This window comes from Arabidopsis thaliana, chromosome 5 (genome assembly GCF_000001735.4).
Source record: "Arabidopsis thaliana chromosome 5, partial sequence".
Classification (NCBI taxonomy): domain Eukaryota; kingdom Viridiplantae; phylum Streptophyta; class Magnoliopsida; order Brassicales; family Brassicaceae; genus Arabidopsis; species Arabidopsis thaliana.
The window spans coordinates 13,156,479-13,170,307 of record NC_003076.8 but is presented as its reverse complement, the minus strand read 5'-3'; the positions used below and the strand labels follow the sequence as shown (position 1 = coordinate 13,170,307).

The 13,829-nt window shown below is 44.5% G+C and overlaps 3 pseudogenes across 3 annotated transcripts; all 3 read right to left on the bottom strand.

Moving 5' to 3' along the window:
- Window positions 1-963: 963 nt before the first annotated feature.
- AT5G34866 lies at window positions 964-2,589 on the bottom strand (annotated as a pseudogene; the record flags this gene model as incomplete). Its single annotated transcript has 1 exon — window positions 964-2,589.
- Window positions 2,590-4,925: 2,336 nt separating this feature from the next.
- AT5G34865 lies at window positions 4,926-6,386 on the bottom strand (annotated as a pseudogene; the record flags this gene model as incomplete). The annotated part of the gene is made up of 1 exon: window positions 4,926-6,386.
- A 1,982-nt stretch (window positions 6,387-8,368) lies between these two features.
- AT5G34864 lies at window positions 8,369-12,088 on the bottom strand (annotated as a pseudogene; the record flags this gene model as incomplete). The annotated part of the gene is made up of 1 exon: window positions 8,369-12,088.
- Window positions 12,089-13,829: the final 1,741 nt, after the last annotated feature.

Below are 13,829 nucleotides of genomic sequence, written 5' to 3'. Positions count from 1 at the left end.
CGAGTTTTTCGCACTTCATGGCGATCAAGTGACATCGTTACAAGACCCCACGATAGCACAGTTCACTAAGAAGGTCAGACCTATCACGATCTTGGCACGCTTATGGTCTTTGCCTCCTACCACAAGCACCACGTACCAAGACCCCAAAGTTTAAGATATTATAAAACATATTGTTAAATCACTCATAGAATCATCAATACCTCAACACAACCTCTCAACAATAAACAATAGCAGAAGAATCTAAAGATCACATATGCAATCCAATGTAACTATTCACATGATTCATATAACTCACGAAATCAATCAAGGATGCATGAGAATATAATTATGAAACTTAAACCATTATCCAGAACTCACTCAGTAACCAATGAAATGCGTGCAACGATTCGGGCAGAGTTTTCGACTTTGGGACCTTAACTTTGCTTAGGCCCCAAGTCAGCCGAGCCACGCGTCCTAGGCGCGGTAAACGGTCGGTCAACGCATGGCGGGGCAAACTTCGCCTGCGGCACGGCCGTTCTTGCCCAAACTTGCCCACTGGTGCCCAAACTTGCCCGTTCATGCCTAAACTTGCCCATCTTTGCCCCTTGATAATCTATTGTGTTTTGGGCACTTAAGGTTAATTGTCCATGCATTCGGGCAACTTTCCGAAATTTGGACTCTCGCCCGTGGCCAAGTCCTTAAAGATCAAAAGCAAAAGTAAATTTTAAACAAATACTTTAAAGATCAAAAGCAAAAGTAAATTTTAAATCCTTAAGAAGAGTATATACCTAGTGGGTTCCCTCTTATTCAGCGCACTTGTTTGACGTCGTGGCTTGACGTTTGGGAACCCATTGGGTTCAATAGGGAGGAGCTTCAAGGATTGCTTCTCCTTTGGCGTCCTTGATATCTTGATATCCCGCCGCGCTTTTATGTTAAGTTTTCTTCTAAATGGAGTTTTAGAAACCTTACCTTGTAGGAAAACTTATTTAGTTTGCTTTATCATCTCTTGGATATGTTCTTTGCCTTCCCTTCCATGCTCCAGAGGAATGATGATTTTCATCTTTGAGATGTTAGGCCGTTTGGGCGGTTTGGACTTCAGCTTTTGGACCCTCTGGCGAGCTTCACGGTTGCCATTCTCCACCTTGTTGGTATCAGGACCAACAAGGTTATCAGGCAGAGGAATTACCGGGTATGAGATCGCCTTTGAGATTGTTGGATAGACGATTTTTGTTGACCTTGGTGAATATGGTTTTCTTGCTGTTGTGATCAATCACGGCACCAATAGTTGCAAGAAAAGTTCGTCGCAAGAATAATGGCTTGTCGATCTCCTTGTCTATATCTAACACGTAAAAGTCTATCGGGACTATGCAATCCCCTACGACTAGCAGAAGGTCGTGGAGTAATCCGTTGGGAGTCTTTTGGGACGAATCTCCGAAGACTAGATTAAGGTTGGATGTAGATAAATCTCGCAGTCCGATCTTCTCTACCACACTTGCCCAGGGTCTTCGCCTTTAGGAAGCTTCCGTAATGGGTAGCATTCGGGCTTCCCCTTTACAACGTTCTTCGGATCACAGACCACGTTCTTGTGGGGATCGGTAGGTGTTACTAAGGACTCGGCTTTGCCCGCTACAATGTTGCAATATCCTTTAGGATTTTCCTCAGTCCTTCCTGGAAGTGTGTCGGGCTGCCTTTTGACCGACTCAGAGTTTTGCACTATTTGAGTCTCGAGCTTCTTCATATGCGTGGTAAGACTTTCAAACTTTCCATTTAACTCACCGTACTTATTCTCTATCCGTGTTTCCATAGCTTTATTGGCCTTGCGATTCTCATTTGCCCTGTCTTGTATCATCATCTCAAGCTTATTGTCGTTGGATGGTGCGAGTTCGGCCGGTCCAGTTTTGAAGGGCGCCGTATTATTGTTGTTGAAGGGGGCTCTTGGCTGGAAGTTGTTGGTGTTGTAGTTTGCGTTTGGAAATCGACCTTGGAAAGGCTTCACCGGCGGATAATATTAATCATGAGGGTTCTCAACATTCGAATTCCTATAAGAGAGATTAGAGTTACCTTTAAAGTTGTTGTTGAAGTTATTGTTGTAACCGCGGTTCTGCTAGAATCCTTGGGTTTCAACATCGTTAACTTCTTCTTCTTGATCGAATGTGTCATTGTACCCTTGGAAGGCTTCCGTGTTGCCGATCGTCTCGCATGCGTTCACAGCTCAGTTTTGATTCTTTAGAAGTTGGGCCATCATGTTCTTTAGCTCAGACATCTCCTTTGAGTCGGAGTCCTTAGAACGGATGGTCCTATCAAAATCCGTTGAAGCATTACTGTTGCTGGTTGCCAAATTTTGAATGAGGGCACGTGCATCGTCGACGTTCTTAGTTGTGAAGTCTTGCTCGCCGTATCGAGTGACAGTTGGAATTTGGCATGCAGTCCTTTATAGAATATACTTATGAGCTTACCTTCGGGGAAACCATGATGAGGATAATCACATTCGTAGTCCTTAAATCGTTCCCATGCTTCATAGAAGGATTCGACCAGTCCTTGTTGGAATCCTTGCAGCTTGTTCCTCAAAGAGTTGGATCTTGACTTCGTGTAGAAGTGATTTAGGAAGGCTGAGCTTCCGGATGCTCTCGGTCTTGTGGAGCGAGTTGTTCTTCAGCTGCCTCATATATGGGGTTGTCATCTTCATCGTGTAGGGGTTGTCCGTGCTCATGTAAAGCTGAGACTTATTGTGGCTGATACGCATGGAGACCTTTGTCTCGATTCCTTTGTTCGGCCATAGCTTGTTGACTTTGAACTCTTCGGATTTTGCGTGTAGTAGAAATAAGAAAGCAATAAAAAAGACTGTAAAAAAAAGCAATAAAAGTAAATGACAATTAAGAGAGTGGTGTTAAACAAGTAAACGAAAGCGTAAGGTCATCGGGGGTTTTCTCCGGGCATTATGGTTCAAACAAAAAGTATAGATCCCAGTTTAGGTGATAACATGGTTAGGTTTGTTTACTTCAAAATTCTCGTACATACGAAACTTATTCAGGTTTGGCTAACCCTGGGCTATAGGTGGAAGCCGGCTAATCTCTTTAAGCTACACAGTCAACCCTAGAATATAGGTGCCAACACGGTAACAAGAATAGGTCAAAGCATTAAGTTCAAGTTTGATTTTAGTTCAGAAGTCCTTATCACTTGGCGGTCAGCAACGGTTATAGTTTCTTATTCAGTTGAGGTAGTTCAAGCAATTATACAAGATTTCACCTCATTATAAAATACCTAAGAACATGTACTAGTTGACGTTCCGGACATACAACTAGAAAGAACAGTGTAAACGATCAAACAAAACCATAGAAACCGCCAACCTAAACTTGATCTAAAGTCCCCATGAGTGCCTTTTGAAACGCTCCTAAAACCTAACTACAGATCTACTCACAGATACTCAAAAAACACAACATCATATAAATAAGAAATTGCATAAAAAGAGTATGAGTATAAAAAAGGGTTTAGAGATCGTCTCCGGAAATTCAAAGCTTGATAAATCTTCTTTCTTTTACAAGTAGAGAAGAGAGAAGAGAAAATGAATGAAGAACAAGAGGAGAACGGCTTGGAGGCGAGAGAGTCGCAGGAGGCAGCCTAATTTCGTGAGTGGTGATTAGGGTTTCCCCTAATCTTAATATTTAGAGGGCTTCATTATATCAAAGGGTAGAAACGTCTTTCCGTTCATTAGTAAGTGATGGGCCAAGTTTCTGGGCTTCTTAGGGAGGCTTGAGGTCGGCGGCCAGAGGAAAGGAAGGAGTGGTTGTGCGCCCTAGTGATCGGTGGAAAACTTGAGGGGCCGCCTGTAACGCCCATGGTCCGCACTAGAACTCGGCCAATCCGGCACGGCTCGGAGACGCCACAATGGAAATAAATTCCCATAGAGTAGCCGAGGTTCAAAAACACATTCTGATCCTTAGCCCACTCAAGGTTACTCATTTCCCCATTTGAGATCAGCTTAGGCTTGCCGACCCTCACTTCACCCAAATGTTGTGTCGACTCGGACAAAGTCTTATCAGTTTGAAACCCGTATAATTTAAAATAAATACCGATTTCAATATCATAGAGTTACGAAAATACAAGGAAAAATCACAACATAAACATCGTTTTTATGGCCAAGGCATGAGGCCCAAAAGTACACGATACGAAAATACATACTTTAAAAGTTTTACAAAAGGACACTGAAAAACTATTGCGGGTTCCCTAGTGTTCACCACTCCCTCTAATCCCCTCTAAGGTTATCTGCAAAACAAGTAGAGTCATGAGTAATCTAGCATTACTCAATGAGCTCGGGTTCCCCAAGGAAACATTAGTCTAATCTCCACCCATAATCCCACATGCATAACATAAATAATCAGAGTACATAGAGAAGGTAGCAAGCAACACACAACACAACAAGAAAATAACGTTTCTTAAAGTTTTAATTAGGGCCCGAATGCACTGTCTTCCTCAACACATCGTGAACACCCGAGTTATAACCACAAAGGCATATAACCGGAACATCACCTTGGCTACACCGTCGTGTAAGCGACACCGGCCCTTGGGTAGCTAACCCAGTCTCTCCGGGTCTTTAAAATTCTTGAGGTCACTTGCATCTCGTCAAGCACACCCCACGAAAGAACGGAATCACAAGGCAAGGTCAGATACATCCCACTTAACCGTAGCATGCTTATGGAGTTAACTTGGATACTCTCCAAGCTCCACACACTACGATCTTCCAATCAACACTATGAAACATGCGGTTCGTTTTCAACACACATGTTCATAAAGTTCTCTCTAAAAGTCTCTCGAATACTAGCGAGTAGTGTCTTGACAACGCAACCATCCCTCTAAAGCGAATGGTGCTATTCTAACACAACCACTCCTATAGGGCAAGGTGCTTCGGTCTCAACTATTCTGTTGATTCTAAATCTAACACATACACGTTAGCAACCGTCGCCTGACGTTTCGTCGGGGGTCCTCTTTCTCCTGATGGTGGCGGGGGTCGTGAGTTGTGCTGAGTGTCGGGTCCTGTGGGTTTACTTGGACACGCGTGAGAGTAGTGGGCTTGGCTTCCACACCAATAACAATGGCCCTTTGGATTCACTTGGCCTGTCTTCTTACTCGGACAAACATTGGAACGATGCCCTTCTTCACTGCAGGAAAAACATGCGACATACGCTTCCGTTGGTTGGGTAACCACTGGCAAACTTGCGCGAAATGGCCCAACTTTCCACATGTGTAACATCCCCTTGGATCAAAATCGTTTCTTCCCTTATCGTTGTTATAGCTAGCCTTTCTTCTTCCTCGATCATAGTCTCTCTCCTGATTCGGTGTGAATTTAGGAGCGTTGTTTTTGGTCTCCGCGTTATTAGTCTTCCTCCCTCCCGATCGATCGCTTTCCTTGTTGGTTACACTCTTCTCCAATTCAATACCTTCCTCTACATTAACTGCTCGTTCGGTTAACTCGTTGACACTGCCATATGTGACTGCTTGTAGTCGGTCCCATATCTCTGGCCTGAGTCCTCTCAAGAATCTACGCACCATCAATGCTTCATCGTCTTGTCCGTTGTATAAGTACCTCCTTAGTCGCGTGAAAGCTTGCTCGTATGATCGGACACTCCTTGCCTCTTGTGCTAAGTTCATGAATTGCTGCTCCAATCGATCACGGGCCTCCGGTGGAAAGTACTTCTTTTCGAATTCTCTTCTAAAAGCTTCCCATGATATCATTTGGTCTTGGTTCCTGGCAGTGACGCTCTCTCACCAGATTTGTGCATCCTCGTCCAAGAAATTAACTGCGATCTGTGTCTTGAAGTTATCAAGACATCGAGAAATCTCAAAATTCCTCTCAAGGTCTCGTAGCCAGTTGTCTGCCACGACCGTGTTTTGTTCTCCTTTAAACACGCGAATTCCTAAGTCTCTCATCATCATTACGAGCTTCAAGAACTTTGCGGATGGTGATTCCTCTCGCTGGCTTTCTTGAATTTGTTGTTGATGTTGTTGTGTTTGAATCATATGACCCAATAGACTCTGAATAATGTCTAAGGTCTGTTGCGTTTCAGGGGATCCTTGGTTCTCGGTTCCAGGGATAGGGTTTCCATGATTTTGCTCAATCGATGGGGATTGTACGAGGTTATGCGATCAAGACCGCAAGTAACTCTCATTTGATGTTTCGAAGAACATCGATCCGGGCGGCGAGTGTTTGGGCGTGGAATCGGGGGTTTCCCATTCAGGTAATCCATACGGCTCCAAGTGAATATAATCTCTGTTTATCTCACCACTCTCACTCGGTATCCAATTATCCGACTCCGGATACTACGCAAAGTTTCCACGACTAGACATCACATCTCTCTACTGGTTCTCGTCCGACCCCTGCCTTGATATCTGCATCCAATCCAACAACGATCTTAGGTTTCTAATATTTCCCCCCTCTATCCTAATAGTGGTGAACGACCCGGATTATCCTAAGTGCCTTTTGCGACTATTTACTCGATAAAACATTTGAAAAACCGGATCCCAAAAGCATCAAAACCATGCTCTGATACCACTCTTTGTAACGCCCCCGGTCCGCACTAGAACTCGGCCAGTCCGGCACTGCTCGGAGACGCCACAATGGAAATGAATTCCCATAGAGTAGCCGAGGTTCAGAAACACATTCCAATCCTTAGCCCACTCAAGGTTACTCATTTCCCCATTTGAGATCCACTTAGGCTTGCCAACCCTCACTTCACCCAAATGTTGTGTCTACTCAAACAAAGTCTTATCAGTTTGAAACCCGTATAATTTAAAATAAATACCGATTTCAATATCATAGAGTTACGAAAATACAAGGAAAAATCACAACATAAACATCGTTTTTATGGCCAAGGCATGAGGCCCAAAAGTACATGATACGAAAATACATACTTTAAGTTTTACAAAAGGACACTGAAAAACTATTGCGGGTTCCCTAGTGTTCACCACACCCTCTAATCCCCTCTAAGGTTACCTACAAAACAAGTAGAGTCATGAGTAATCTAGCATTACTCAATGAGCTCGGGTTCCCCAAGGAAACATTAGTCTAGTCCCCACCCATAATCCCACATGCATAACATAAATAATCAGAGTACACAGAGAAGGTAGCAAGCAACACACAACACAACAAGAAAATAACGTTTCTTAAAGTTTTAATTAGGTCCCGAATGCACTGTCTTCCTCAACACATCGTGAACACCCGAGTTATAACCTCAAAGGCATATAACCGGAACATCACCTTGGCTACACCGTCGTGTAAGCGACACCGGCCCTTGGGTAGCTAACCCAGTCTCTCCGGGTCCTTCGAACCCGTTGAGGTCACTTGCATCTCGTCAAGCACACACCAGGAAAGAACGGAATCACAAGGCAAGGTAACATACATCCCACTTAACCGTAGCATGCTTATGGAGTTAACTTGGATACTCTCCAAGCTCCACACACTACAATTTTCCAATCAAGACTATGAAACATGCGGTTCGTTTTCAACACACATGTTCATAAAGTTTTCTCTAAAAGTCTCCCGAATACTAGCGAGTAGTGTCTTGACAACGCAACCATCCCTCTCAAGCGAATGGTGCTATTCTATCACAACCACTCCTATAGGGGAAGGTGCTTCGGTTTTAACAATCCTAGCTATTCGGTTAACAACCTCAACAAACTCAACCACAACAACCACAAAACTAAGAGAAGGGAGAATCGAGAACATGCAAGAAGGATAATCAAACATGCAAAACAAAAACGGAACCCACAATCACCGATGAATCTTCTTAACTCGATCGATGGTTTCTACTCGGGATCTCTTTCTCGGACTATCCTAAGGCTCGGTGATTTCTAGCTCGGACTCTCTCTCTATCTCTCCGGTTAAGGGTTCGGACGATCTCTCTCCTCTCCGGGTTTAAGGTTCAGACGATCTCTCTTTCTCTCTTGGTTTGGGCAGTGTTTTGGTGGGAAAGCTTCTAAGGTTTAACTACAAGGGTTAAGGTCCTATTTATAGGCTCAAGATTCGGACATGAGGAGTGGGACGAGACTTGGTCACCAAGTCGGCTTTGGGACGAAACTTGCTCACCATGTTGCCTCACCTAGGTGGATTCGGCTCCAAGTTGTCTAAGGCGTGGGCTCGAAGTTGGCTTGCATGGCTCGGGACAAAACTTGCTCACTAAGTCGGCTCTGCCCGAATGGATTCGGCCCCATGTTTTCGAGATTTGGGCTCTACTCTGGCTTCCACAGATTATAAATACTCGGCCATTCCTCTTATTTCATGCACCATTCTCTCTTCTTCTTCTCTTGCCCTTCTTTCTTGCCCCGGGTGAATGCGCGGGGTACTACATTCGCCCCTCCTTATAGGAATTCGACCCGAATTCCCTGAGTATTGGATGGACCGGCTTCATTGTCATCTTCTTCTTCAGCGTCGACTAGTCGAGGATATTTTGCACGGAACTTTTCTTCATCCTCCCATGTAGTTACCCGTCGGTTTTGTTTTCCCCAAAATACTTGAACTTGAGGAATTAACCGTTGCTTTAACTTTCGAATGTGCCATTCTCCGATCTCGAGTGGCCCCTCCGGATAAGTGAGGTTAGTCTTCAATTCGGGTATCGGTTCAGAAATTACAGCATCAGGATTTGGAACATGTCTTTTAATTGAGACACATGAAACACCTTGTTAAGTCGCATGATCTCTGGCATATCTAACTTATATGCAACCTCACCAACTCGACTCACAATTTGATGAGGACCAATATAACGTACTGCCAGCTTCCCTATCTTTCCGAATCAATCCTTCCCCTTTTGAGTTGTGACCTTTAAGTAGACTATATCTCCTACTTGAAACTCTACTTCTCGTCTTTTCCGATCCGCGTACTTTTTCTGCCGATCTTGTGCCTTCTTCATGTTGTCGCGTATGAACTGGATTTTCTCTGCCGCCTCATCAACTATCCATTGATCGAATTTGGTTCTTTCTCCTACTTCCATCCAGTAGAGCGGGGTTCTACAAGGTCTTCCATACATAGCTTCGAATGGTGATATACCAATACTTGAATGGTAGCTGTTGTTTTAAGAACATTCGATGAATGGTAGATTCTCCTCCCAACTTCTTCCCCATTCTAAGGCACAGATTCGAATCAAGTCTTCAATGGTTCGAATTGTCCGCTCGGTTTGTCCGTCGGTCTCGGGGTGAAACGCCGTACTCATGTGGACATCCGTTCCTAGGGCCTTCTGGAGATCTTGCCAAAAAATTGCCGAAAACTTCGGATCTCGATCTGACACGAGATTGGCTGGTATACCGTGGAGCTTGATCACTTCTTTTTATACCTCTCCGCGAGATTTGGAGCTTGATCGATGCTCCTCACTGGTATCAAATGAGTCAGCTTGGTTAATCGATCAACAATAACCCAAACTAAATCGTTTCTCTGCCCCTTCCTTGTAGGTAATCCGGTGATGAAGTCCATAGAGATCGATTCCCATTTCCACATTGGAACTAATAAGCTCTAAAGCACTCCAGCTGGAACCTGAGGATCAATCTTTATTCGCTGACAAGAATCACACTGACTTACCCATTTAGCTACCGATTTCTTCATTCCTGGCCAATGATAATATCTGCTTATGTCCTTATACATTTTGGTACTGCCTGGATGAATACTTAGTGTAGACGAGTGCGCCATACGAAGGATCTCTTGTCGTAAGTTTCCTCGATCTGGTACCGTAATTCTTCCGTTGAATAACAGAGTACCATCGTCCGCCATGTGATAACCGCTAGCATTAGGTCCATCTAGCATTTTCAACTCTGTAACTATCTCTTGTAACTTATCATCCTTCTTCTTCACAAACAACACCTAGGCTCCCCATGGTGATGAACTCGGGCGTATGAATCCTTCCTCAAGAAGATCTCCTAAATGTTGTTTTAACTCTGCTAACTCGGCAGGCGCCATTCTCTAAGGGGACTTGGCTATCGGAATAGCTCCATCTTCGAGATTAATGGCAAAAGGATTGCTCCGGGACGGTGGCAAGCCTTCTAATGCTCCAAACACATCCACGAATTCACCTATGGTTGGAATGTCTTCCACTTTCATCTCCTCATCACTGTCTCCTCCAACCGCGTTAAGTGTTACTAGATATGCTTCCCCTTGGCCTAGCATACTCTCGACATGAACGGCTGATTCAAAAACTGCTCTGACACTCAGGCTCCCTCCGGTATAGACTAATTTGGTTTGGTCTCCTAACTCGAACACCACTCTACTCTTAGCACACTCTATCCGGGGATGGTATCCGGATAACCAATCCATTCCCAAAATCACCTCAAACTTCCTCATGGGCATAATCAAAAAGTTTGCGGGTAAGGTTGTCCTATGGATTACTACGGGTACTCCTAATAGGATTCTACGGGTTTGAAGGGGTGGTTGATCACTCGCGGTATGGATAAGGATATTAACTTCCTTTTCCTTAAAAATTGTGGTGAACTTTGCGACCACCTCAGGCGTAATGAAGCTATTGGTTGCTCCCGAGTCAAATAACACACATGTGGGTACACCACCAATACTTACAGTCTCTGGCAACGCATTCACGCACACTAGCCAAAACATTCTCACAATTCACACACAAAATCTAAAAACTACTTTAAAAAAAGAGTTAGAACCCATACAAACCTATTACGGAACCTTTAAGAGGTCCTGTGGTTTCTGTCGATTCTAAATCTGACGCGTACACGTTAGCAACCGTGGCCTGACGTTTCGCCGGGGGTCCTCTTTCTCCTGATGCTGGCGGGGGTCGTGAGTTGTGCTGAGTGTCAGGTCCCGTGGGTTTACTTGGACACACGTGAGAGTAGTGGTCTTGGCTTCCACACCAATAACAATGGCCCTTTGGATTCACTTGGCCTGTCTTCTTACTCGGACAAACATTGGAACGATGCCCTTCTTCACCGCAGGAATAACATGTGACATACACTGCCGTTGGTTGGGTAACCACTGGGCAAACTCGCGCGAAATGGCCCAACTTTCAACATGTGTAACATCCCCTTGGATCAAAATCGTTTCTTCCCTTATCGTTGTTATAGCTAGCCTTTGTTCTTCCTCGACATAGTCTCTCTCCTGATTTAGTGTGAATTTAGAAGCGTTGTTTTTGGTCTCCGTGTTATTAGTCTTCCTCCCTCCCGATCGATCGCTTTCCTTGTTTGTTACACTCTTCTCCAACTCAATACCCTCCTCTACATTAATTGCCCGTTCGATTAACTCGTTGACACTGCCATATGTGACTGCTTGTAGTCGGCCCCATATCTCTGGCCTGAGTCCTCTCAAGAATCTACGCACCATCAATGCTTCATCGTCTTGTCCGTTGTATAAGTACCTCCTTAGTCGCGTGAAAGCTTGCTCGTATGATCGGACACTCCTTGCCTCTTGTGCTAAGTTCATGAATTGCTGCTCCAATCGATCACGGGCCTCTGGTGGAAAGTACTTCTTTTCGAATTCTCTTCTAAAAGCTTCCCATGATATCATTTGGTCTTGGTTCCTGGTAGTGACGCTCTCCCACCAGATTTGTGCATCCTCGTCCAAGAAGTTAACTGCGATCTATCTCTTGAAGTTGTCAAGACATCGAGAAATCTCAAAATTACTCTCAAGGTCTCGTAGCCATTTATCTGTCACGACCGTGTTTTGTTCTCCTTTAAACACGCGAATTCCTAAGTCTCTCATCATCATTACGAGCTTCAAGAACTTTGCGGATGGTGATTCCTCTCGCTGACTTTCTTGAATTTGTTGTTGATGTTGTTGTGTTTGAATCATATGACCCAATAGACTCTGAATAATGCCTAAGGTCTGTCGCGTTTCAGGGGCTCCTTTATTCTCGGTTCCAGGGATAGGGTTTCCATGATTTTGCTCAATCGATGGGGATAGTACGGGGTTATGCGAACGGGACCACAAGTAACTCTCATTTGATGTTTCGAAGAACATCGATCCGGGCGGCGAGTGTCTGGGCGTGGAATCGGGGGTTTCCCATTCAGGTAATCCATACGGCTCCAAGTGAATATAATCTTCGTTTATCTCACCACTCTCACTCGGTATCCAATTATCCGACTCCGGATACTGCGCAAATTTTCCACGACTAGACATCACATCTCTCTACTGGTTCTCGTCCGACCCTTGCCTTGATATCTGCATCCAATCCAACAACGATCTTAGGTTTCTAATATTTCCCCCCTCTATCCTAATAGTGGTGAACGACCCGGATTATCCTATGTGTCTTTTGCGACTATTTACTCGATAAAACTTTTGAAAAACCGGATCCCAAAAGCATCAAAACCATGCTCATATACCTTCCTGTTATAACGCCCCCGGTCCGTACTAGAACTCGGCCAGTCCGGCACGGCCCGGAGACACCACAATGGAAATGAATTCCCATAGAGTAGCCGAGGTTCAGAAACACATTCCGATCTTTAGCCCACTTAAGGTTACTCATTTCCCCATTTGAGATCCACTTAGGCTTGCCAACCCTCACTTCACCCAAATGTTGTGTCGACTCGGACAAAGTTTTATCAGTTTGAAACCCGTATAATTTTAAATAAATACCGATTTCAATATCATAGAGTTACGAAAATACAAGGAAAAATCACAACATAAACATCGTTTTTATGGCCAAGGCATGAGGCCCAAAAGTACATGATACGAAAATACATACTTTAAGTTATACAAAAGGACACTGAAAAACTACTGCGGGTTCCCTAGTGTTCACCACTCCCTCTAATCCCCTCTAAGGTTACCTGCAAAACAAGTAGAGTCATGAGTAATCTAGCATTACTCAATGAGCTCGGGTTCCCCAAGGAAACATTAGTCTAATCACCACCCATAATCCCACATGCATAACATAAATAATCAGAGTACACAGAGAAGGTAGCAAGCAACACACAACACAACAAGAAGATAACGTTTCTTAAAGTTTTAATTAGGACCCGAATGCACTGCCTTCCTCAGCACATCGTGAACACCCGAATTATAACCACAAAGGCATATAACCGGAGCATCACCTTGGCTACACCGTCGTGTAAGCGACACCGGCCCTTGGGTAGCTAACCCAGTCTCTCCGGGTCTTTCGAACCCCTTGAGGTCACTTGCATCTCGTCAAGCACACCCCACGAAAGAACGGAATCACAAGGCAAGGTCAGATACATCCCACTTAACCGTAGCATGCTTATGTCGTTAACTTGGATACTCTCCAAGCTCCACACACTACGATCTTCCAATCAACACTATGAAACATGCGGTTCGTTTTCAACACACATGTTCATAAACTTCTCTCTAAAAGTCTCCCGAATACTAGCGAGTAATGTCTTGACAACGCAACCATCCCTCTCAAGCGAATGGTGCTATTCTATCACAACCACTCCTATAGGGGAAGGTGCTTCGGTTTCAACAATCCTAGCTATTCGGTTAACAACCTCAACAAACTCAACCACAACAACCACAAAACTAAGAGAAGGGAGAATCGAGAACATGCAAGAAGGAAAATCAAACATGCAAAACAAAAACCGGAACTCACTCTCTCGGACTATCCTAAGGCTCGACGATCTCTAGCTTGGACTCTCTCTCTCTCTCTCGGGTTAAGGGTTCGGACGATCTCTCTCTCTCTTGGGTGGTTTTAAGGTTCAGACGATCTTTCTTTCTCTCTCGGTTTGGGCAGAGTTTTGGTGCGAAAGCTTCTAAGGTTTAACTAAGGGGGTTAAGGTCCTATTTATAGGCTCAAGGTTCGGACATATGGAGTGGGATGAGACTTGGTCACTAAGTCGGCTTTGGGATGAAACTTGCTCACCAAGTTGGCTCGCCCGGGTGGATTCGGCTCCAAGTTGGCTAAGGCGTG